Below are 26,286 nucleotides of genomic sequence, written 5' to 3'. Positions count from 1 at the left end.
GAATTGAGGGCTCTGGAGTAAGACCTTGGAAGACAGCCACCCTGGTTTCCTGTGCTAAGTCATTGCCTTGAGCTGTGGAAGTCGTCTTTCTCAAACAGAACTTTGCTATCCACGTGGTTTTTGCCTGGGGAGGAGGCAGTTGCCCCACCCTATTATAAAACCCCCTCACCCCTCCCTACGAAGTTTCTGAGGCCCATTAAGAGACTGAGAATAACAATCAGCCTGCAGGCAAAAGCAATTGTCCCACCCTGTTTAAAAACCTCTTGCCCCATCCTGTAGTCCATAGCCTGAAGCTAATCAAGACAATACAATCAGGACGGAGGTAGAGACAGGTCTCAAGAGGCTTTGAGTCTTTTCCTAGTCAAATTTGGGGCCCAAGACTAGGAAACACCTAACCAGGCACCTTATATGGACTATATATTGAACCACCCATCAGCGCCTGCCGAGTATCCTAAGCCCCATCCCTTCCCATTCCTCCCCTCAAAAGGTGTGTTCACCTCTGCTCCGGTTGCTGCTCTCCCCTTGCAAGACAGCCCGGCAGGTCCCTCTCCTCTAATAAAGCCTGTAGTTCTGGTTTTCGGCCTCTGTCTGATCTTTCAATTTCTAGAGAGAGTGGAAATGGGGAGAGGTGTGAGAAAGACACATCGACTGATTGCCTTCCATATGTACCCGCAACAGGTCTGAGAAACTTGCAACTGAGGTACGTGCCCTTGACCTGCAATCAAACCTGGGACCCCATGGTCCCCAGGCTGACGCTCTAACCACTGAGAAAAAATTGGCCAGGGCTTGTGTCATTTTCACAAACTTTGCAGGTGATGGAGTCATCATTTAAAACTAGGGAATCTACACTGGCTGGCATTGATCAGTGGTTGAGTGTTGATCTGTGAACCAAGAGGTCACAGTTTGATTCCCATTCAGGGCACATGCCCGGGTTGTGTGATTGATCCCCAATGGGAGGCATGCAGGAGGCGGCCGATCAATTGATGATTCTTTCTTATCATTGTTGTTTCTATCTCCCTCTCCCTTCTCTGAAATCAATTTTTAAAAAAAATTTTTTTTTTAAACAACAACAACTATGGAATCTATTTTAAGGTCATATCAAGACATTCTAAGCTCATCTTATATTTTCTGACCATGTGTTCCCAATTAGCCATTTTTCCCCCCTTTTGGTTTATCTTGATCAAACTTTAGTCAGGTTTCTTTTATTCCTACTGCTCCCTGAACTCTGCTCGGGGCCCCAAGCCTCAGCAGTCACATATACAAGAAGGTGAAATATGCCCCCTTATCAGCTTTTCCTGGGAATTGGTTGACAAGAACCAGACCCTTTTCCTGTCACTTCCCACTGATCCTTTCTTTTGTTTATCCAGCTTCCCCTTTATCAGATTCTGCTCATCTGTTTCCCTTCCTTTAAAGACAAGCCTTTTTTCTGTTTGAAATTTAAATGCTTGCAGATTCCTGAGATCAGAGTGTCTTCCTATTGCAATAGTCATTATTTCTGATTAAGTCTCTCCCTAAGTCTAGCTTTGTTTTTATTCGACATCTCCCTGTATTGTGATGTACCCCGAATCTCACAAAGGACACCTCAAAAAAAGGTGGAATTATGGAGTCATTTGTTAAAGGCCGGCGGAAAAGGAGGGGCTAAAGCTCCAATCTCTCAGCCTCGAACAGCTTGCCACATCTGGCTTATGCTGGCAGAATATCACAAAGGTATCGATTATATCTACGTCGTTGGGTCTGGAATGAGGAACCTGTTTGGTGAGTAAGTTAGTTATCTAAAGTATCTATGAATCACTGAATCAACAGAAACTTAGAATAATTGTGCTGTCCAGCTTCTGGATCACTGAGTCAACCGGAATGCATTACCTGTAGCTACTGAGGCAATTTAAGGTCTGTTCTGATTCCGGGACCACTAAGTCAACCGAAACTCAGTTATCTGTGCTTCTGAGATAACTTAGAATAATTGATCTGTCTTGGGTCCCAGAAGAATGTGCTTCAGTGACCAGTGAAATCACAATCAATGGAATATTCAAACCATAATCAGTGTACTTTTGGGATGCCTTCTGCACACCCCCCACTGGGGATGTGCCCGCAACCGAGTTACATGCCCTTGATCGGAATCAACCCGGGACCCCTCAGTTCACAGGCTGACGCTCTATCCACCTAGCCAAACCGGTTTTGGCAGATGTTGTGTTTTTTACACATGGAAGGCAAGACCTTCCACCAGGAAAAAGGTTATGCCTCGCTTTATTTCAATGCTTGCTTTTATTGCGGTGGTCTGGAACCGAACCTGCAATATCTCCGAGGTCTGCCTGTAAAGACCTCCGAGAAAGGGAGGTGATAACATGCTGAAGGGAAAAGATACAGTGACTTTGGCACTGATCTGGTCACAGTGATATTGTCTTACCATTCAGAAAATCAAAATAACTTTTTATTGTTTTAGTAAGCAAGTAAGTACAAAACCCAAACAGCAATTTCTACCTGAGGTGATTGCTACCATACTTCACCTGCCCCACCCTTAGAACCAGCCATTTCCTCTTAAAAAGTAAATTATTCCATTTATGTATTTGTGTGTGTGTGTGTGTGTATGCTTTTTAAAAAAACCTAACCATTAGAGAGTAAGTCCCAGATATCATGACACTTCACCTCTAAATATCTCAGCAATTACAGGTATCTTTTAGAAGAGTCTACTCATAAACACAATCTGTTATCCCCACCCTATGCCTCCTAATATCTAGTCCAGCAAGTTTCAGACTTTTTCATCTCATGACACACAAACTATTTACTAAAATTCTGTGGCAAACACAAAAATATATTTTGCTGATATATTGACAAAAAATAGCCCCCCCCCCAAAAAAGGTAAGTGACAAAAACATGACAAAAAAATAGGTGTAATTTTTATTGATTTATCAAAAAATAATAATAATAGTAATAACCTACCTTTTTTGACCCAAAGTGACTTTTTAAAAAGTCAGGTGCCACCCAGGCCCTGTGATTTGGATTGAGGGGCCAGAGGGAAAAGCTCCCTGTGCCTCTGTATCTGCCTGAGCCAGAGGAGTTCTGCAGGAAGAAAGCAGGCCACGGTCTGAGCCCAGGCAGCACTTTTTTTTTTTTTACTGTTGTGTCATCATTTTATTATTATTATTATTATTATTATTAATCTTTATTATTGAAAATATTACATATGTTCCCTTTCATGGCAACATTTTTATTTCAAATTTTGATAACTGTGAAATGGAATTTTTGGACTGGCACCCGGATTCTTTGTCCACCGGAATTGAAGAATGAATCCACGAACAGAGGGAGTATAGCAAAGGTGGAGATTTATTGAAGAACGAGTACAGACTCCCACGTGGGGAGTGGCAAAGAGCCCCACAGAATGGTCTCCCACTTGGGGAGGAGGAAAGGGTCCCCCTGAGTTCCTTTTCCCTGTGGCTTACAAAGGCTGCAGATCTTGGTGCCTTGATATCCCCCTCTGATTGGTCACTATTCCCTTGGACTGGTTACTATAGTAACTCCTGGGCTCAAAGGTTGAACCTCACATGGGACATGTAAGGTTCTTTCCCCCTCCCCCCCCCCCCCCCCCCCCCCCCCGTCCCCAAAACTTCCCTCTTGTTTTCCTATTCCCTTTGGGCTTTCTTTTCCTTCTGGATGAAGGGCTTCCTTCCCTTTATATTGTAAATATAGATGTTTTGCTATTCCCAGCTCCCTAATTCTATAGAAATGTACCTGTTGCAGCTTTTCAGCTTCCCTAATCTATGGAAATATATTTTCTGCTGCACTGCAGTCCTGTGCTTCCTCCATGGTCCCATTAATTTCTAAAATTTCCTAAACCTGTCCTATTTTACCCCTAAAATTCCTATTTCAACTGTATGTGTTGAAAACCAAAGACATCTTTCTGAAGCTTGTCCATAAAAATATAGATGTCTTTTATAGTGGAAAATCATGTGGGGGAAAATCATCTATTTTGATGCAACATTTGATTATGATAAAACACCTCACTCTTTATAGTGCACAGAGTGAATGAGGTCTGGGGTAGGTAGAAAAAAGGTCAATCCTGCTGGTTTGGCTCTGATAGAGTGTTGGCCTGCAGACTGAGGGGTCCCAGGTTCAATTCTGGTCAAGGGCATATACGTACCTTGATTGTTGGCACATCGCCAGTAGGGTGTGTGCAGGAGGCAGCTGATCAATGTTTCTCTCTCATGGATGATTCTAACTCACTATCTCTCTCCTTTTCTCTCTGTAAAAATCAATAAAATATATTTTTTAAAAGAAAAAGAAAAAAGATCAATTCTGGTTTTGTTTTCTTTTAGAATCATTAACTTTTACCAGCTTTTAACCATCTGATATCTACATTGAACACACTTTCATAGTACACATAGTTAAGTTCTAAACTTTTCTCATTTTAATGTGAAGATTTGCTTCCGGTTTTCCTACAGGCAGTCTCCCTCCTTCCTCATAGTCCCACTGTGCAGGTGCTACTGTTTGCTCTTATCAATATTCTCAGAAATGTTATTCAGCCTGCACTTTGATGTCATCATGTCCCCTTTGTCTTTCAAATTCCCAAGTTCCCCCCCATGCTGTCTTTTCTCTCCCTTACCTCAGGAAGACTCATTGGAGACCCTTTACCCCTAGCTGTTGGATTGTATAGTATAAATAACTTAACTACCTCTTATTAAAAAGCTTTATCATTTTCATAATGGGTTGTCAATTTCAGTCCTGTCGGTTATTTTGTCTAAATAGGGCTGAGCAAGGAAAAAGACAATAAAGACACCACATTTAGCAGTGCAGTTGAGTTGTGTGTGTAATAATTAGACTACCCTTTGTAAGCAGCACTTGAACAGCTTTCACTGCTTCCTATATATGAAGTGTACCATCTTGGTTGTACATAAGGTCTCAGCATATACTTACTTGTTCCTGTGCTCTTCCTATGCCTCAAAAGTATTTTATCCTTAATTGTGCTGTTTGAGTGGAAAAAATTCTTTGAAGTAGATGTGTGAAAAACTGCATGCCTTTAGAAGCCCATTATTAGAACTTGCTATGCAGGTACTGGGTGTTAGGGTCACTGAAGGAGGAACGCACAAAAGGGATAAAGAATTATACATTTATTAGGTCGTCTGGAAAACCAAATGGGCTGAGCTCCAAAATGCGCCAGCACCAGGGAAAGGCAGTCAGAGATTTTAAAAGACTCTGGGCAAGCATTTTCTGAGCAGATAATTCTCTGGGAAAGGTCCTGAGGGGAAAGATAATGATCTTAGCTAGTGGAATGTGATCTAAGCAAAAGGGAGTGTTGGTTGTAAAATTGTGTGGTCTAAAGATAACTTCCCAGGGGCAAGGGAGTATTGATTCAATTATTTGGTCAGAACTAACACTAGGGACTTAAGGAAAAATATAAATTCATTTCTGTGACCCAGGTAAATTATTTCTGGTTTCATTTTAAATTACTCTTGGCTGGATCAAAATGTTGCTCTTGTGTTGCTTACGTTTGACTTTCCCAGGTAAGACAGTTTGAAGAGTCTGTTAGCTACCATGGAAAGTAAATGGAAGCCAATGACTAAGCTTTTGTTACTTCCATGGCAATTATTTGCATCACTCCCCTAGGGTTGGAATTTGGGACGATTCATTCAGGTGAACTTGAGGTGCTGTCATTTTGTTGTATCTGTTTAAGATGGTGGGCTGAGAAGCCTTTGTCATGAACCTGTTACAGAAAACCGAAGAAGAACAAAGCAATACTTAGAGAGATGGAGTTACATTTGTTACACATGGGTCCAGATTCTGTATCTCAAATTCTGGGCCCCAACATGCAGGAATTCTCCCTATTTATATGATTTTACTTTCTTTGTCTCCCAAATATGGAGTGTTTCTGGCCTCCTTTTGCAAGTTCTTAAAGAGCCCCTATGTGGGGCCTTGAGACCTCAACCAGAGGCCTGGCCTGGCGCCAGCACTGATAACCTTGTCTGGGGAAGGTTAAATCCATAGAAGCCAAATAGCATAGCAGGGTTAAAATTTCAAACAGCAGTTTTCATACAAGATGGATGCTTCAAACCTAGAGAACCTATTTCAACTGCCCCCTAAATTTCTCCTTCCCTGGGTTTGCTTTACGTGGAGGTGAGGGGTGGATTGTATAATGAGTAAGAAGTATTAATTTTGCCGAAACTGGTTTGGGTCAGTGGATAGAGCGTTAGCCTGTGGACTGAAAGGTCCCAGGTTCAATTCCGGGCATGTACATTGGTTGCGGGCACATCTCCAGTGGGGGGGTGTAGGAGGCAGCTGATCGATGATTCTCTCTCATCGATGTTTCTAACTTTCTATCCTCCTCCCTTCCTCTCTGTAAAAAATCAATAAAGTATATATTTTTTAAAAAGAAGTATTAATTTTTTAAAAGACAAATAGACTTTGAAGATACAAAAATTAACTGCAATTTAAAAATTGTGAATAAGCTGAAGCCGGTTTGGCTCAGTGGATAGAGCATCAGCCTGCAGACTCAAGGGTCCCAGGTTCAATTCCAGTCAGGGCATGTACCTTGGTTGTGGGCACATCCCCCAGTGGGGACGGGGGTGTGTGTGCAAGAAGCAGCTGATCAATGATTCTCTCTCATCGATGTTTCTAACTCTCTGTCTCTCTCTCTTCCTCTCTGTAAAATATCAATAAAATATATATTTTTTAAAAATTGTGAATAAAAATAAATTAAAAATCAGGAGCCTCTACTTGTATTTAAGGATTTTTTGGAACCAAGAATTAACCAATCAGACACAATCCTATTATACAACGTGGCAAATAAGATGCAACTCTATTATATTATACATATATGTATAATTCAAGACAAGGCATTCACACTAGATAGTTGTTGTGTTGGCTGTTTTTCTTTCTTTTATTTTTTTAAATATATTTTAATTGATCTTTATATAGAGAGGAAGGGAGAGGTATAGAGAGTTAGAAACATCAATAAGAGAAAAACATCAAACAGCTGCCTCCTGAACACCCCCTACTGGGGATATGCCCACAACCAAGGTACATGCCCTTGACAGGAATTGAACCTGGGATCTTAAATCCACAGACAGAAGCTCTATCCACTAAGTCAGGGCAAGTTGACTGTTTTTCTCTTTTTTTCTCTCTTCCTCTCTTCCTCTCTTCCTTTCTTCCTTCCTTCCTTCCTTCCTTCCTTCCTTCCTTCCTTCCTTCCTTCCTTCTTCCTCCTCCTCTTCCACCTCCTCCTCCTCTTTCACTTCCTCCTCCTCTTCTTCCACTTCCTCCTCCTCCTCCTCCTTCTTCTGTCTGAGGGAAAAGACAGCAGTGCCCCTAATGAAATAGTCAAGTATTGCATGTTTTAAAAATTCTTGTGGCCATCCTGTCTGAAAATTGCTGATCTAGTCCATATTCAAATTTTCTCAAGTGTCCCCAAAGCCTTTTATTGCTGTTTTGTTTCATTTTGTTTTGTTTTTCTCCTAACCATAATCCAATCAAGGTTCATGTGTTGTTTGGTCTTTTTTAGTCACTTAATCTAGAACATCCACCCCACCATCTTTGTTTACTTGTTCTTCGTGACATTGACTTTTAAAGATTACACATAACTATTATGCATGCACGTGCGCACTCACACTAGGATAAAGTATATAATAGAATACAGTACAAGTAAAGTTTAAGACACATGTGTCAAACACAAGGCCCGCGGGCCAAATCCAGCCCGCCAGGCCTTGCAATGTGGCCCGCACCGCGCTGTCATCACTGCACTCCGCTGTCAGTTTATGACATTGTCAGTTTATGACTGTTCAGTAAACCATTCGGCCCGCGATTTAGGCTGGATTTTAGATTTTGGCCCCTTCTCTGATTGAGTTCGACACCCCTAGTTTAAGAGCTTTATTCCCCACTTGGTTCCTGATCTATGCAGATCATGCAACCTGCATTGATGGGCCAGCTGCCAGGCTTTTCTGGTGTTGTATTGTAAATCAGTGAGCTAGATAGGAGATGCCTTAATGAGCCAATTAGTTAGGAATTATCTTTATTTCACACAGGTTCAGAACAGAATATCTCTGTCAAATTCTGAACAAACAAAGGAAGGAGTGTTCCCTTTTTATATCCTTCTAGGTCTTTGTGTAAATAATTTTAGCAGACAGCTTGTAACCTTGAGTATATATCATATCTAACAAACACCTGTCATATCTATAGAGTAAGGTGACCAGACGTCCCGCTTTTGGCGGGACAGTTCTGATTTTTAACAATTTGTCCCCCGTCCTGCGGCATTTCAAAAAAGTCCAAAAGATTTAAAAGAATCTTTCCAAAAATCAGGACTTTTTAAAAATGCCGTGGGACAAATTGTTAAAAATCGGAACTGTCCCACCAAAAGCGGGACCTCTGGTCACCTTACTATAGAGACAACTTGTAACCTTGAGTACATATCATATCTAACAAACACATGGCATGAAAATATTATCGGTATCAGTGTATAAGCCCCTTTAGATGGCTAGCTTGTAAGGTCAGACAGTTAAGTTTATCTTTTCTATTATTTAAGCTAAAAAGCAGTTATTTTTACAGAATAAGAGACCATCTAAAAATAACAGAGTTGAGTTATAGAACAAGGGACTAGCAAGAAATAGCAGAGAACTTGCCAAGACTGGTTTGGCTCAGTGGATGGAGCGTCAGCCTGCAGACTGAAAGGTCCCAGGTTTGATTCCAGTCGAGGGCATGTACTGTGTTTGCAGGCACATCCCCAGGAGAAGGTGTGCAGGAGGCAGCTGATCGATGTCTCTCTCTCGTCGATGTTTCTAGCTCTCTGTTCCTCTCCTTCTTCTCTGTAAAAAATCAATAAAAATATATTAAAAAAGAAAGAAATAGCAGAGTACTTGAAAATAGCAGTTTCAAACAGCAGTGTTCCCAAAGGATGGATCATTACTATGCTTCACTAGCACATAGGTAGCTGCAGATGAATGTTTAAGTTCTTAGCTGTAGTGTTTATAAACTCTCCATGCCTGAGGGGTGTGGCATCCATTGTTTTGGAAGGTAAACAAAGACTCAATCTGGACGACATGAATTGAAGCAAATGATAAAAATTAATATTGACCAACTCAATAAATTATGTAGAAAATACATGTTTAAGTACTTTTAATTGCTGGGCAATAATATCTATTTCCTTTAGAACAAAAATAAGAGTAAAGTGTAAGATATCAAAATAAAATAAAAGTATAATGGTAAATTTGAACTGACAAAATATCAACTTGTGATTTAAAAACAATATAATTTCTTGCCCTGGCTGGTGTGGCTCAGTTGGTTGGAGTGTCATTCCATGCATCAAAAGGTAGTGGGTTCGATTCTGGTCAGGGCACATACCCAGGTTGCAGGTTTGATACCTGGTAGGGGTGCATATAGGAGCCAACCAATTAATGTTTCTTTCTCTCTCCCTCTCCCTTTCTCTTTCTCTAAAATAACTTTTTCACAAACATGTCCTCAGAGAACACAGCAGATATTCAATCAACATTTGTTGAATACATACTTCTTCTTTCATTTAAGAAATGGCATTACTACAACTCCCTATGAAGAGAATCTAGTTTCTGATTGTTGTTTCCTCATAGTTACTTTTCTTTTTTCTTCTCTCTCTCTCTTTTTTTTTTTTTTTAATATATTTCATTGATTTTACACAGAGAGGAATTGAGAGGGACAGAGAGTTAGAAACGCCGATGAGAGAGAAACACCGACCAGCTGCCTCCTGCTCACCCCCCACTGGGGATGTGCCTGCAACCAAGGTACATGCCCTTGACCTGAATCGAACCTGGGACCTTTCAGTCCACAGACCGACACTCTACCACTGAGCCAAACCGGTCCTGGCTATAGTTACTTTTCTAAGGATAATTCTTGAACAAAACAAAATTTCTAGTCAATATTATATAGAAACATCAACAAATACTTTTGTATAGTAGACATATCTATCCGACATATCTACCAGAGGTAGCATGGACATTGTTCTCCTACAGTTGGGATGATTTGAGATGATAGATCTGTCCCCATGAAGAAGCCCATCAGTAGTGAGAGAGAACATCGCTTATTGACAGAGAAAAGCAGAACAGAGGCATGGAAGGAAAAAGAAATAGGAAGGATGTTTGCAAGAGCAATTGCAAATAGTAATGCTTGTTGAGTTCTTGGGTTATGACGTATCTGAAACTAGATCTACCAATGGAATTTCCAGTGTACTAAACTAAGCATGTCAAATTTGTGACCTGAATATTTTTATAGCCCAGCTATATGTAAGAAACATCTTATTTAAATATATTTTATTGATTTTTCACAGAGAGGAAGAGAGAGGGATAGAGAGTTAGAAACATCGATGAGAGAGAATCATCGACCAGCTACCTCTTGCACACTCCCCACTAGGGATATGCCCGCAACCAAGGTACATGCCCTTGACCGGAATCGAACCCGGGGCCCTTCAGTCCCCAAGCCGACGCTCTATCCATTGAGCCAAACCGGTCCCGGCATGTAAGAAACATCTTAATAAAAATTTCATAACTCTCTCATCGATGTTTCTAACTCTCTATCTCTCTCCCTTACTCTCTGTATAAAATCAATAAAAATATATTAAAAAAAAAAAATTCATAACTTGCCAAAACCGGTTTGGCTCAGTGGATAGAGCATCAGCCTGCAGATTGAAAGGTCCCAGGTTTGATTCCAGTCAAGGGCATGTACCTTGGTTATGGGCACATCCCCAGTAGGGGGTGAGGAGGAGGCAGCTGGTCTATGATTCTCTCTCATTGATGTTTCTAATTCTCTATCTGTTGTGGGGTCGAAATCTGGGTTCAAAATAAGACCACCGGAGGCTGATGATTAATTAAAAAAGCAGGCAAGGATTTATTGAAATAACTGGCCAGGACAGCCGTGAGAGCACCACATGCAGGTAGTCTTACACGACTGCACCGTTTCAGGGGTAGGCAGTCCCTTTTAAAGGTTCAAATCACAGGAATTTTCCTTTGTTCTAAATTCTAAATCCTAAAGACTAAATTCTAAAGATTGGGGACAGCAGGGTTGGTTCCCAGTCACATCCTGCTGGACATTGGAATGTGGCCCTATCTTGCGATAGCCGATAACACAGAAGCAGAGCTCAGCGGTTAGTCTCTAAAGGTTATCTACAGTTTCTATCCCTGAAGCTACGGAGTCAGTGGGAATTAATCTCCTATGGTCCTGGTCCCAGGCAAGGGAAAATTGCCTTAGCCTCCACGTCTCCACCTGGAAGGCTAAGGCAATTTTCCCTTGCCTGGGACCGGGACCACAGGAGATTAATTCCTTGGTTGCAAGCACATCCCCAGTAGGGGGTGTGCAAGAGGCAGCTGGTTGATGATTCTCTCTCATTAATGTTTCTAACTCTCTATCCCTCTCTCTTAATCAGAGTTTTAATCAGATGCAAGAGCCAGACTTAGCAGGGTTAAAATTCAAACAGCAGTTTTTACCAAAGTATGGTTGCCATTATATTTCACTATCCCTTTCCCTTCCTCTCTGTAAAAAAATCAATAAAATATTTTTAAAATTTTTTGTAACTTAATTTTTACAATATCCTGTTATACATTATTATTAATAATGAACTACAATGTTCACCAAGGACTGATTACTATAAGTGTGTTGCATTCATTTCCCTTACACACCTTACACAACAGGCACACCATTTCTCTCCACTAATACTAGCAGAGAATATGTTAGCAACCGATTGCCCTGTCATTAGTCTTGGGCTGACTTGTTTGTGTTAGAGAATGGGAATTTTTTAGCATGCTTCCTCCTAGTTGACTTGGCCTTGAAACCCAGCTGTACCTCACAAAATAGCCTACAAAACAGGATGCCAGTAAGCTTTACAGGATAGATCACTGTCAGCTTTCCTGAGAACAGGATGTAGTTACTTACTCCACCAGGTGCTAGGACCCTGTAAATAACATGCTGACATTACTTAAAAACTGCTTTGTTTGAAATTGCCTGCTCTGCAAAAACAGGAGGTAGTGAATGTGTTTAAATATGGTCGGACACAGCCGGGACCGGTTTGGCTCAGTGGATAGAGCGTCGGCCTGCGGACTGAAAGGTCCCGGGTTCGATTCCGGGCAAGGGCATGTACCTTGGTTGCGGGCACATCCCCAGTAGGGGGTGTGCAAGAGGCAGCTGATCAATGATTCTCTCTCATTGATGTTTCTAACTCTCCATCTCTCTCTTCCTCTCTGTGAAAAATCAATAAAATATATTTTTAAAAAATAATAATAAAATAAAAAATAAATATGGTCGGACACAAAGGGTCAGGGCTGATCTCTGGATTTTCTGCGTGGAGAAAGACAGAGCAGTCGCTGGCCGGCTAATAAAGGCTCCCTAAACTTTAATTTGGTCTGGACTTCAGTGGTCGTTCACTCACGTTGGCTCCACAACATTTGATATGCGCAACTGGAAATATTTAGCTTTCAGACAACAAGAAAAATAGGTTTATTTGGGTTACACTTATTAATTTATGCAGATAATCAGTGTCCGGTAAGTTAATATTCAAGAAAAAGTATTAATTTTTATTAAAATGTTCTATTATTTTATGTTAACAATTACTAATTTATTTCAGCCCTTTGTATACAGCATGTCTTTATCGAAATAAACCTATGTTTTTATGAAAATTGAAGATTTTGTTTTTTTGCGGCCCACATAAACTTAAGCCTTGTTTATTTGGCCCATGTTAGCCTTTGAGGTTGACCTGCTTGTACTAAACCAATACATTGCCCTTGTAATTAAACTAGTTTGACTTGGATTTCTGTCATTTGCAACAACAACAACAACAACAACAACAACAAATCCCAATAAATACAGTTTAACACTCTGTGTGGGAAGTTCTTTGAAGTGAGCTTGAAAGTATTTTAGCAACATAACAAGTTAAACAATACATTTGTAGTCAGGTAAAGATTTGTAATACTGAGCAAAACGTAAGGGTTTATATTTGTCCACAAATGTGGCTGTCTACCAGTGAGACCAAGGAAGGTAATCGTGCATAGGAAGAAGTGTTTTCCTGAGCCAGTGTTTTGGAATAAACATTCTCTTTTCTTATGTTCCAGATGTTTAAAGAGAAAAGTTCAAATTATCCCTGGCATACAGAAAGCTTGGAGAGCTTTAGAAGTTGGTCTTACTGCTTTATAAATGTAAGTGAAAATGCCTATAATATTTTTTAAATTTCACAGTGGTTTTTACAATTCACAGACATAATATACTTTTTACAGCTAAATCAGTGTTAAAAGTGTTTAAAAATGTTAAAATTCAGCCCTGGCTGGTGTGGCTCGGTTGGTTGGAGTGTTGTTCTTGCACCAAAAGGTGACAGTTTCAAATCCTAGCTGGGCACATACGAGGTTTCAGGTTAGATTTGGTCAGGGTGTGTGCCGCAGGCAAGCAGTCAATGTTTTTCTCTCGTGTGTGTGTGTGTGTGTGTGTGTGTGTGTGTGTCTTTTTCTCTCTAAAATCAATTTTTTTTTTTAATGTTAAAATTCGCCCTGACTGGTTTGGCTCAGTGGATAGAGTGTTGGCCTACAGACTCAAGGGTCCCAGGTTCAATTCCATTCAAGGGTATGTACCTTGGTTGCAGGCACATCCCCAGTAGGGGGTGTGCAGGAGGCAGCTGATAGATGTTTCTCTCTCATCGATGTTTCTAACTCTCCCTCTTTCTTCCTCTCTGTAAAAAATCAATAAAATACATTTTTTTTAAATGTTAAAATTCATTTGAAAATATTGAAGCCCAGCTGGTGTAGCTCACAGCTTGAGCATTGTCCTATGAACCAAAAGATAACAGTTGGATTCCCACATGCCTGGGTTGTGGGCTCCATCCCTACTGGGAGCATGCAGGAGTCAGCTGATCAGTGATTCTCTCTCATCGTTGATGTTTGTCTCTTTCTCCCTCTCCCTTCCTCTCTGAAATCAATAAAAATATATTCAAATATATATATTTATGTTAATTGATTAATTTGGGGTCCTACCTAACACCTGTCTTTTTATTCCCTGCACCCTTAATGACCCAAATGATGTAAAGCATTTAACTTTCTTTAACAAGTAAATTCCTAACTAGCAGGCCCTGATTCTTTTCTCAAGTGAAAATTATCAAAAATCTGTTTCTGTGAGGAGGAAATGTGATTCCAATCTGAAAACCTCTTTTTCTTGAAATCATAGGTTCTTCTTAGTCTCTACAAGGCATTTTAGATAAGCTAACTGCAAAGTACATAGCCATCAGTGTGCTAGAGAAAGAGACACACCATTCACCTCTCACTGTAAGTGCTGTCCTTAAAAACTACCCCCAAGCATGTTAAAATCATCAAGGTGAATTGGGAAGCATAAACGACCCCTTTACATATTAATGAAGAGAGTTCACCAACTTGGAGCCATTCACTGGAAATGTGACAACAGGTTTAGGATGCCCTAATAGTGAGCCTAGAAGTTGTATGAGCACCCAGAAGAAAACAAGATTCCATGTTCCATGTTATCCTGGACACCATATTGTAGAATATGAAGAGTAGGAGATCCAACATGGTCCACACTATGAAACGTATCCAGCTCTACCTAGAGTGCATATTTTAAAAACTATTGACTGCCCAGCACTTATAGATGCCTGCACATGGCTGATTTCCAACCACTTGAGAATCATAGATTTTCCCCCCTCCCCCTGCCTCTCTACACGGCTTGTCCCTGGGATCTTATTACTTCCACCTCCAACCCCCAAGCATGGCCTTACACCTGGGTTTCTCTCTCTAAAAATCAATTTTAAAAGACATATTTTTAAAAATTATATTCATCACTTCACACTTACTAGGAGGGCTATAATGTTTTTTTAATGGAAAATAAGTGTTGGTGTAAATGTGGAGAATTTGCTATACGTTGCTAATGGGCATATAAAATAGTACAGTGAAAACAAAATATTTTGGCAGTTCCTCAAAAAGCTAAACATATATTTATACCGTGACTCAACAATTTCATTAATAAGCATAAACCCAGCCCTGGCTGGTTTGGCTCAGTGGATAGTTGTCAGCCTGCAAACTGAAAGGTCCTGGCTTTGATTCTGGTCAATACCACGTGCTGGGTTGCAGGAGGCAGCTAATCAATAATTTTCTCTCATCACTGATGTTTCTATCTCTCTCTCCCTCTCCCTTCCGGTCTGAAATAAATTTTAAAAAAAGTTTTTTTAAAATAAGCATAAAACCAAAGGAACTGAAACCAGATATTTGCAAGCAAATACTCATTGCAGAATTATTCACATGAGACAAAATGTGGAAACAGTCTAAATGGAAAAACAGATAAATGGAGAAACAAAATGTGATATATATATATATATATATATATATATATATATATATATATATATATATCAGTCATAAAAGAAATGAAGTCTGACACATGCTACAACATGGATAACCTTGAAAACATTATGTTAATTGAAATAAGCCAGGCACAAAAAGATAAACATTATATAATTCCACTTACATAAAATATCTAGATTGGACAAATTCATAGAAAAAATAGAGTTTCTATTTGAGTCGTGGCGGGTATGACTCAGTTGGTTGATTCTCCTCCCTTGCACCAAAAGGTCACAGATTTGATTTTCAGTCAGGACACATACCCAGGTTTCGGGTTCCATCCCATCAGGTGCATGTGGGAGGCAACCAATCGATGTTTCTCTCTCACATGGATTTTTTTTTCTTTCTTTCTTTCTCCTTTCCCCACTCTCTAAAATATCAACAAAAATCATATTTAAAAAAGAGTTTCTGTTTGAGGTAATAAAGAAAAATGTTTTTTAAATACAAAAATTAATATAGCAAATTAAAACCAACTTTTGAACCTCAGAGGGAATGCAGGGGAGAGTGGATAAGAAATCAACCAAAAGACTTGTATCTATGCATATGAGCATGACTAACGGACTCATGGGGGAGGGGGGCATGTACTAGGCGGAGGAGTGGATGGGGAGAGGTCAATGGGGGAAAAGGAAACATATGTAAAACTTTCAACAGTAAAGAATTTGGGGAGGGAAAACATAGAATTAAGTTGCAAAAAAAAAACACACCACAATTCTTGAATGTCTTCATATTTAAAACACAAGACACTTACTTTTCTTTTTCTTTTTAATATATACTTTTATTGATTTCAGAAGGAAAGGGAGAGGAAGAGAGATAGAAATATCAATGATGAGAACCATTGATCGATAGCCTCCTGTACGCCCCCTACTGGGGGCTGAGCCTGCAACCAGGGCATGTGCCCCTGACCAGCATCGAATCCGGAACCCTTGAGTCTGCAGGCTGACGCTCTATATACAAAGCCAAACTGGCTAGGGCAAGACACTTTTCAATAATCCTCTGCGTAGTTAGGCAAAGATGTTGTATTGCACATCAGTGACCCAGACAAGAGTAATGAGCCAATTAGTTAAGAGTCATCTTTATAACCTTGAGTATATATTATATTTATACAGACACCTGTAACCTTGAGTATCATATCTACACAGACACCTGGCATCAATATTAGTGTATCAGATGGCTAGCTTTCAAGGTCAGACAATTAAGTTTATCTTTTCTATTCAAGCAAAAAACAAAGTTATTTTACAGTAAAAAAAATAACAGAGTTGACCTACAAAATAAGAGACTGTCTAATAATAACAGAGTAGTTCAAACAGCAGTTTCAAACAGCAGTTTTCCAAAGGAGGGATTACTATGTTTCAAAAACACAACAAATATAAATTTTGTTTCTGGGAGGGGAAAAGAGAACAATCAAGGGGAATATTTTCTAATTTATTCTTCACTGCGTATACACACATACCTCTTGCACAAACTCATATTTATCAAGTTAACAAACGAAAAAGGCAAAAACAAAAAACTCCCTCCCCAAATAAAAACAATAATAACAAAATAATCCCTCAAGCCATATCTATACTTTGTATTTAAACAGAGATCCTGGGAGTAAATACAAAATTTAAAGTTAATTGATGGGGAGATGATAAATAAACAGCATTATTAATATGGAAAAGATTCCTATTATATAAGTATTTATAGACGATGTTCTCTGTTCTCTACAACTTTGGAACCAGAGAGCTGGATTGTTACATCAACTCCATGTGTGCTTCAAGAACCAGAAAAAACTTTACTGTCATCCTTTGATGTCACATAAAAAATGGCTAGAACTGAAATCGGTTTGGCTCAGTGGATAGAACGTTGGCCTGCGGACTCAGGGGTCCCAGATTCGATTCCGGTCAAGGGCATGTACCTTGGTTGCGGGCACATCCCCAGTGAGAAGTGTGCAGGAGGCAGCTGATCGATGTTTCTAACTCTCCATCTCTCTCCCTTCCTCTCTGTAGAAAATCAATGATATATTTATATATATATATATATATATATATATATATATATATATATATATATATATATAATTTTTTTTTTAATGGCTAGAGTATCTAGACTGAGAGATTAAGTATACAAGCTGAAAATAGCCAGACTCAACATGAAAATAGAACTCTGACCCACATTCTGCAGCAACCAGCCATGTTTGTTGGAGTTATATTTGTAGGAAGTCAGATTGCTATCTCTAGCAAACATTCCAGGAAGCCAAATAACACTGTAACAATTGCCTCCAAATGTCTAGGACTTGATTAATATCTGATACCTTTCCTTATTTTTGCCCATATCTCCAACTTAAGACCAAGTAGAAATGGACAAATATGTACCCCTCACTAGCCACATAGGATATTTCCCTTCTAGCTATAAACCAGACACAAAAGGGTCCTACTACCTTTAACTATCAGAGTCAAATAACTAGAGAAGCGATTGAATCTTTGTGCTACTTTTTATTATTCAGACTAGATGCCCGGTGCATAAAATTTGTGCATGGGGTGGCGGGGGGGGGGGGGGGGGGTGTCCCTAAGCCCAGCCTGCCCCCTCTCCAATCTGGGACCCCTCTCACAATCCAGGACTGCTGGCTCCCAACTGCTCGCTTGCCTGCCTGCCTGATTGCCCCTAACCACCTCTGTCTACCAGCCTGATCACCCCCTAACCACTCCCATGCCAGCCTGATTGATCCCAACTGCTCCCCTGCTGGCCCGATTGCCCCTAACTGCCCTCCCTTTCAACCTGGTCACCCCCAACTTCCCTCCCCTGCAGGCCTGGTCCCTCCCAACTGCTCTCCCCTGCTGGCCATCTTGTGTCTACATGGGGGCGGCCATCTTGTGTGTTGGAGTGATGGTCAATTTGCATATCACCTCTTTATTATATAGGATGGTCAGTGATCTGAGAGAGCAACAGGTATAGTACCCTGAGAAGACCACTCTGACATTTCATCTTAAACCAGCACTTATATAGGGTTAGAGGATGGGGAAAAAATCCTAAAAACTAGTGAGTTCCTAGGGTCTGCCTTCTATTTTTGTCACTGTAAAGATTAATCCTGGAACACTGTCTGCCTTCATATAGATTCTATCCTTGATCTGGGCTTAAAATGTAAAATTATCTTCTCTACTAATTAATTTTAGAGAGAGGGGACGGAAGAGGGATAAAGAGATAAAAACATGGATGAGAGGGACACATCGATCACATGACCCTCTCCCTCCCCACTGGGGATCAAGTCCCACATGGGGGGCATCAAGCCCAAAACCTGGGCAATGTGACCAGGAATCGAACCTGGGACATCTTGGTTCATGTGTCAGTGTTCAACCACTGAGCCAGGCCAGCCAGAAGATACATTTTGTTTCTTTTGAGTGACAGGCTCATCTGGGCTTCAAGGCTGCCTTATCTTTAGGCCCTGTTCTTTTTGCAACACCTCCTCCAGTTGCCCAGGGTCTGTAAGAAAAATCTCTTTTCTATGTCAATAGTTATAAAGCAGCTATGATTCTGTTTCTATTATGTGCCCCCCCCCCATCAGTTAGCCCACCTAAAGCTTCCCCATGCCAACGTCCTCCAATCAGAGCACACCCAAAACACATCCCTTTTTTCCACTGTTAAAGCTTCCCCACTCTTCCAAAGCACAAGTGATGGGGCTGACTCGGCTACGGTGAGTTCATAATAAATAGCATTGCCTTTACTTGTTCTCCTTTGGGTAGTCTTCGCGTATTTCCACAAGACCCTGATTATCTTCCTTGTCAGTATCTTCTAGTTTTGCTTCTTTGCTATTCAACACTTGCTGTGGGAAAGACCGTTTCCCTAACATCCTAGACCATGTAGTACTCAGTGCCCAGCTGCCTCCATCTTCCAGGGAGCATTTCTGAGACTCCTTTGGCTTTTCCTAGAGGAAAGCCTAGGTCCTGGGATTCCCCCTTCACTTTTTACTTTTATTTTTTAAATATATTTTATTGATTTTTTACAGAGAGGAAGAGAGAGGGATAGAGAGTTAGAAACATCGATCAGCTGCCTCCTGCACACCCCCCACTGGGAATATGCCCACAACCAAGGCACATGCCCTTGACCGGAATCAAACCTGGGACCCTTCAGCCCGCAGGCTGATGCTCTATCCACTGAGCCAAACCAGTTTCAGCTTCCCCTTCACTTTTTAAAGAACTTTATTTTCTTATTATTTGAATATATTTTTATTGGTTTCAGAGAGGAAGAGAGGGATAGAAACATCAATGATCAGCGGCCTCCTACACATGCCCTACTGGGGATTGAGCCTGAAACCCAGGCATGTGCCTTCACTGGGAAGCCACTGTGACCTCCTGGTTCATAGGTTGACCCTCAAACGCTGAGCCACATCAGCTGGCCCCCTTCATTTTTTTTATTTTTTTTTATAATATGTATTTTATTTTATTTTTTTATTTTATTTTATTTTTTTACAGAAAGGAAGAGAGAGGGATAGAGAGTTATAAATGTCAATGAGAGAGAATCATTGACCAGCTGCCTCTTGCACCCCCTACTGGGTATGTACCCACAACCAAGGCACATGCCTTTGACCGGAATTGAACCTGGGACGCTTCAGTTCGCAGGCCAACACTCTATCCACTGAGCCAAACCGGTTTCGGCCCCCTTCACTTTTAATTAGGTTTATTTGTTCCACTCCGGTAATATCATAACTATTTAAAAAAGAAAGAAAGAAAGAAAGAAAGAAAGAAAGAAAGAAAGAAAGAAAGAAAGAAAGAAAGAAAGAAAGAAAGAAAGAAAACTGAGGGAGTTTGTGTGTGTGTGTGTGTGTGTGTGTGTGTGTGTTCTTTTCTTCTTCTTTGTCATTTGCTGTGACTCCGGTATGCCTCACCTTCTTTCTGTAAAATCAGGTGGACTTCTGTCTCCATTCCTGAGCTGAGCGTGAAGTCTGCCCACCTTTTCATGATTCATGTTGCTGGTCCATCTGAAGCAGAGGGTTTTGTGAATACTAGCAGGAGGCAAGAGCAAATGACTGCTTTGGTGAAGACAGAGAAAGGAGACAACTAGTTTGAAGAAAATGAACTTTCAGATCCTCAATTTCTGTATGTGTTTTTTCTTTCTTCTCTTTCTCTCTCTCTCTATCAGTAGACTTAAAAGAAAAGTTTATTGATTTTTAGAGAAAGAGGAAAGGAGAAACATTAATGTAACAGCAAAAAAAAATCGATAGGCTGCCTCCTGCACGCCCCCTACCAGGGATAGAGCCTGCAACTTGGGCATGGGCCCTGACCAGGAATTGAACCAGCAGCCTTTCCATGCATGGACGACCCCAACCAACTGAGCCACGCCAGCCAGGGCTGTATAGACTTTTTCTTAAACTAGATCTGCCGGAGCACATGGCTGTAGTCTAGGCATGGTGCTGGTTCTCAGGTGCTTTACAGGTCTTACCTTTCCAGCTCCCCTTTAAGTCCACTCTCCTCCCACTGGCAGGACATGCGATAGGGCATTGCTAGAGGGACAGGACGGCTCCTGGGCAGGGGAAGGACACACTTGAAAACAGCTATCAAGGAACCGAATGCCTCAAATGGTGGAGTAACACATCCTTTGCAAGCTAGATGTTTCCAAATTCTTTGCTTTCAACAAAATTGAAGAAGGATTCAAAGAAGTTGACAGTCAAAATTGCATTAAAAACCAGCATTTGATTATTAATAACTATGTAATTTTCGGCAGGTACCTCAAAAAGAGTTCAAATAATTGAATAATACCACTATCATAAAACCCCTTCCATTCCACCTTGTTAATGCTATAAGATGTTAATGTCAGGTAAAAATAAGTCCAAAGTGGCCCCAGTATGGCTCAGTGGTTGAGCATGGACCTATGATCCCCAGTAGAGGGCGTGCAGGAGGCAGCCAATCAAAGATTCTCTGATCACTGATGTTTCTATTTCTCCCTTCCTTTCTGAAATCAATTTTAAAAATATTTTTTTAAAAAAAACCTCAGTCCCTCACAGTTAGGATCCTTAGCCCTCGCGGCACCTTTTCTCCCCTGGAAAGTGACTAAATGTTTGGCTCAGTTACTCTTCCCTGTGAATTCTTTGACAACCCACGGCTTAAACTGAGAAACCAATCAGAGCCCACCTAACACGTTACACTAACTTTGTTCACCGGATTGTCTGGGACGAGAGGCTCGTGTCCACAATATTTGGTATAAGGTAGTAGGTTGTTGGTGGGGAGGGAGGGATCTAGGATATAAGGCAGGGAGAAATACAGCGCATGCCGCCTTCAGTTGGCATATGCTGCACATCCTCACAGCGTGTAAATTATACAACCACAAATCCGCTGTTGCAGGTCTTTATCTCTTGTATAGCACAGTAGGTGACTTCCTAGGTTTTGCTCTCTTTAGTGTACTAGATCCAGACATTTAGAGTAATACCCTGTTTTATTTATTTATTTATTTATTTATTTATTTATTTATTTATTTATTTATTTGACTTACTCAGGAAAAATCTTTGGTACCTAGAATCTTCAGTCTCTATTTCAAAGCAACACTGGATAATGGCTTTATGCAACTGAAGAAAAAAAAATTGGAACAACTGTAAACAGAAATGCCAAATCACTGATGGTTATTGTTGCTGCTTCAAATCAGTAATAAAATTAATGCCCAGGAAGCCCACTCTTTCATGTTGAGTACTTGGTGTGGGGGAGGAGGAGAGGGGAAACTTTTCTTAAAATGAAAGTAATTACTGCTATTTTAAAACCTCTTGATCATTGGATGTGAGACCCTTCTAAGGTGATTTGAGAAGCTGTGTAAGTTTAGGCAGAGTTATTTGCCTGTTTACTCTTTGGGGGGATTGTTTTGGGAAAATTGATAGGTGTCTAATTACTGTTTACCTCCTTGTGATACTGCAGTCAAAGTTGTTTTTGTTTTTGTTTTCTTTTTTCCAGTGTGTTGAATTTTCTACTATTTATTTATTTATTTATTTATTTTTAATTATTATATGTATACATATCTTACCATCCCCGCTGCCCCCATACATACCTTCCCTCCCCAGAGTTGCAGTAAAAGTTTTAAAATTGCATTGCATGTTTGGTTTTGAGGTACCCCTTTGTGAAATGAGCTCTGTGGAGCAGCATGTACCCTCTTTCCCTCCCTCCCTTCCCTCAGCAGAAATGTGTCCACAAGTCATGAGTTCAAACAATTGCCTTTTATAAAAACCCACAAAATGCTGATTTGGTACGAAATTAATGCGAATGTTTCTTAAATGGATTTCTGATATTTGTAAATGTTTTTTTATTGGATAAGAATGTATGACCATTAAAGTCATTAGGATTATATTGTTTTTTTTAAAAAAAAAAGAAGTTGGGCAGAACTGTTATCCAGCATCTTTTCTTGAATTGGAAAGACTGATGAAACCTTTTTGGAAAAATTGGGAGATGTGGCTGGAAAAGCACTTGGAAAATATACAAGCAAGATATCTAATGGCATATTAAAAGAAAAAAGTAATAGCAAAGTAGGAGAAGTGGGAGGGGTGGAGAAGGAGGGAGAGGAGAAAGAGGAGGAGGGGAAAAGGAGGAGAAGGAAGAAGGGGTGGCGGGGGGTGGGGAGAAGAAGACAGCTAAATAAAATGTGGGATCCTGAATTGGAAAAGAAAAGAAAGTGGATGATATTGGAATATGGGTTTAGAGTAGATTATAGTATTGTATCGGTGTTAATTCCCAGGATTTGCTCATTATGCTATAGTATATAAAATGTTAACATTAGAGGAAGCCGGGTAAAAGATATATGGGAACTCTACTATTTTTGCAACTTTGTGGTAAGTCTAAAAGTTGTTTGTTTTTTAATCCTCACCAGAAGATATCTTTTCCATTGGTTTTTAGAGAGTAGAAGGGAGGGAGAGTGGGTAGAGAAACATTACTATGAGAAAGACTATTAACGTAAAAATCATTGAAACCTATAAAGAATTTTTGTGAGTTGATTTGAGCCAAACTGTCGACATAGATCTGTATTTATGTATACATTGCAATCAAAGGAAAGGGACATAGGTGAGTTACATGAAATTCATTGGTGATAGATTAAGGAGGTGGGATAAAGCAAAACGGGGGCAGGTGGGGGGGTACTCTGGGATAGGATAAAAAGTGAAGTGATAGACTTATGCTTCTTTTACATAGATGGATACAGGATGGTTTAACATAATTAACAGTTGACGGATTAACTTGATAACAGTAACAATGAGGGAATGTCCTGATGCCATTTGCTGTGCCCTGAGAGGTGGGGGGGGAGGGGGGGGGGGAGGAGGATAGGCACAAGTTACCCAGACATCTCACACATATGTTATCTTAGAGGCAAAATGACAAATGGGCCCAGTAAATATCTAAGTTGATCTTTGTCAGGGAAAATACTGGCCTAGGACTATAACCTGTTTGTAGTTAAATATTTAATTTTCAGACCATCCTTTGTGGTTACTTTAGGTCTCTGAGTTTGTAAGATTGCCATGCAGGCCTCTCCTGAGCTTGTCAGGTCAGCATGTGGCCCCTTTTGTCCACAAGTCACATCAATTGGTTGCCTCCCACTCATACCTTTAGCTGGGAATCGAACCTGAGACCCTTTGATCTGTAGGCTGGTGCTCTAACCAACCCGGTCAGGGCAAGTCTAAGTATTTTTCATATCTAAAAAAATCATTGCCTACCTCAAGGTCCTGAAGATTTACACTTAAGTTTACTTCTAAGAGGTTAGGCCTTTGATCCATTTTGAATCCATATATTCTTATTTTATTTTATTTTTGTTTTTTTAATTCTCACCTGAGGATATTTTTCTATTGATTTTTTAAAATTCTTTATTGTTGAAAGTATTATATGTATCTCCTTCTCCCCCCCCCCCTCCCATTAACTTCTCCCCACCCTCTCCTACCCCCCAGCACAAGCCCTCATCCCCCCTACAGTCTGTGTCCATTAGTTATGCTTATATTCCTGCATACAAATCCTTTGGTTAATCTCTTTTTACCCCAGTCCCTCCCAACTTCCCCTGTTGAGTCCATTTTTATGTAAAGATAATGGAATGTTGAGAGGAGGAAGGACCAAGTAGGGGGTCCAACATCTTTTTCTTTTTTTTTTTGCATGTCTATCTAATTGTCCCCTACTATTCATTCCCCCACTGAATTGTCTTACCACCCTTGTGGAAGGTCAATTGATCTATATTTTTCTTAAAGTTTTTAATGTCTCTATTTAAATGCGCAATGTTTCCAACTAGATGTGGATTGAGATAGTATAATAACTGGTACCAGACTATCCTGGTGGTCTCAGGAAGCTTCTTCAAGATGAAATTCTGGGATTAAGTTGCTAACATTTGAGGAGCAGTGGCTAATCCCCTTCTTGGAGGACAGTGAGCACTGGTAATCCACCGCATATAGTGGCTTCATGATCACTCCAATGTAAGTAGGAGCCTAGGACAGTGGTTGGCAAACTGCGGCTCTTTGCCCCCTTGAATGTGGCTCTTCTACAAAATACCACATGCAGGCATGCATGTACAGTGCGATTGAAACTTCGTGGCCCATGCGCCGAAGTCAGTTTTTGGCTCTCAAAAGAAATTTCAATAGTTGTACTGTTGACATTTGGCTCTGTTGACTAATGAGTTTGCCAACCACTGGTAGGGTGATGTGCAGGTAGAAGGCATTGAGAGATCAGATTACTATGGCATTTAGTTGCTGTGCTGACAATATAAATGGTAAAGTTTTGGGGGCCGGTTGGTGATTTCTGATATCCAAAGGATAAATTGCATGCTTGATTCAGAAACTTAGTGAAATCAGACAGCCTCCACGGCCACTTTGACGTTGCAGAGCCAATAGAGCGAAACATCAAGCACCGCGGTTAAATTTGATGATAGCAGAGTTCTAACAAAACTGACACCCAATCCTTTCAGGACCTCCTTTGTGAAAGTCAAAGTACTTGTGAGTAAGAGGTAGACCCTGAGGTAAGATAAGGCTCATTTTGGCAGACACAAATAAGGTCAAGAACTTCGAAATCCTAAATAACAACTTACCCCTACCCCCAAACCTTTTTTCCTAACCAAGGGCTGGTTGGGGGGATGGGGGTGGGGTAGAAAAAACACAGTCTTCCCCACATAAAATTCTTTTAATCACTGTACCTTGTGCCGTAGCCTCCCAAGATTATGACAATTCTCTGAGCCCCCACCACCATCCTTCATTCTTTCTAGTCCCACAATGAGAGTTAGATCCAACATAAATGTCTTAGCTTGTTCAAGCTGTTGTACAGAGAACCACAGACTGGGTGCCACACACAACAGAATTTATTGCCTCACATTTCTGGAGGCTAGAAGTCCAAGTTTAAGATATTGGCAGGGTTGGTTCCTTCTGATGACTGTGAGAAACAATCTCTTCCGTGCTCTCACCTAAGCTTTTGGTTGTTCTTTGGCAGTCTTTGGTATCCCTCGACCTGTAGAAATATAACCCTGATTTCTGCCTTCATGTTAACAGGGTGTTCTCCCCATGTGCTGTTCCCTTTTCTTTTTCTTTTTTTTTTTTTTAATAAATTTTTATTGTTCATATTATTACAAGTGTTCCTTTCCCCCCCCTTCCCACCCCACCCTCTGCCCTTTCCCCACTCCCCATTGTCCTCATCCATAGGTGCACAGTTTATGTTCAGTCTCTTCCCACATTCCCCTGTCCCCTTTTCCCCAAGAATCATTAGTTTACTCCCCTTCCATACCTCTGATTCTATTATATTCAACAGTTAATATTGTTCATCAGATTTTTTTTTAATTTCCTTGGTTTTTAGATTCACTTGTTGATAGTTACGTATTTGTTGTTCATAATTTTTATCTTTATTTACTTTCTCTTCTGAAAGAACCCCCTTCAGCAATTCATATAATTCTGGTTTGGTGGTGATGAACTCCTTTAGCTTTTTTTATTAGTGAAGCTCTTTATCTGACCTTCGATTCTGAGTGATAGCTTTGCTGGGTAGAGTATTTTTGGCTGTAGGTTCTT

Source organism: Pipistrellus hanaki (assembly GCF_964339955.1).
Source record: "Pipistrellus hanaki genome assembly, chromosome: 3".
Classification (NCBI taxonomy): domain Eukaryota; kingdom Metazoa; phylum Chordata; class Mammalia; order Chiroptera; family Vespertilionidae; genus Pipistrellus; species Pipistrellus hanaki.
This window is presented reverse-complemented; position numbering follows the sequence as displayed.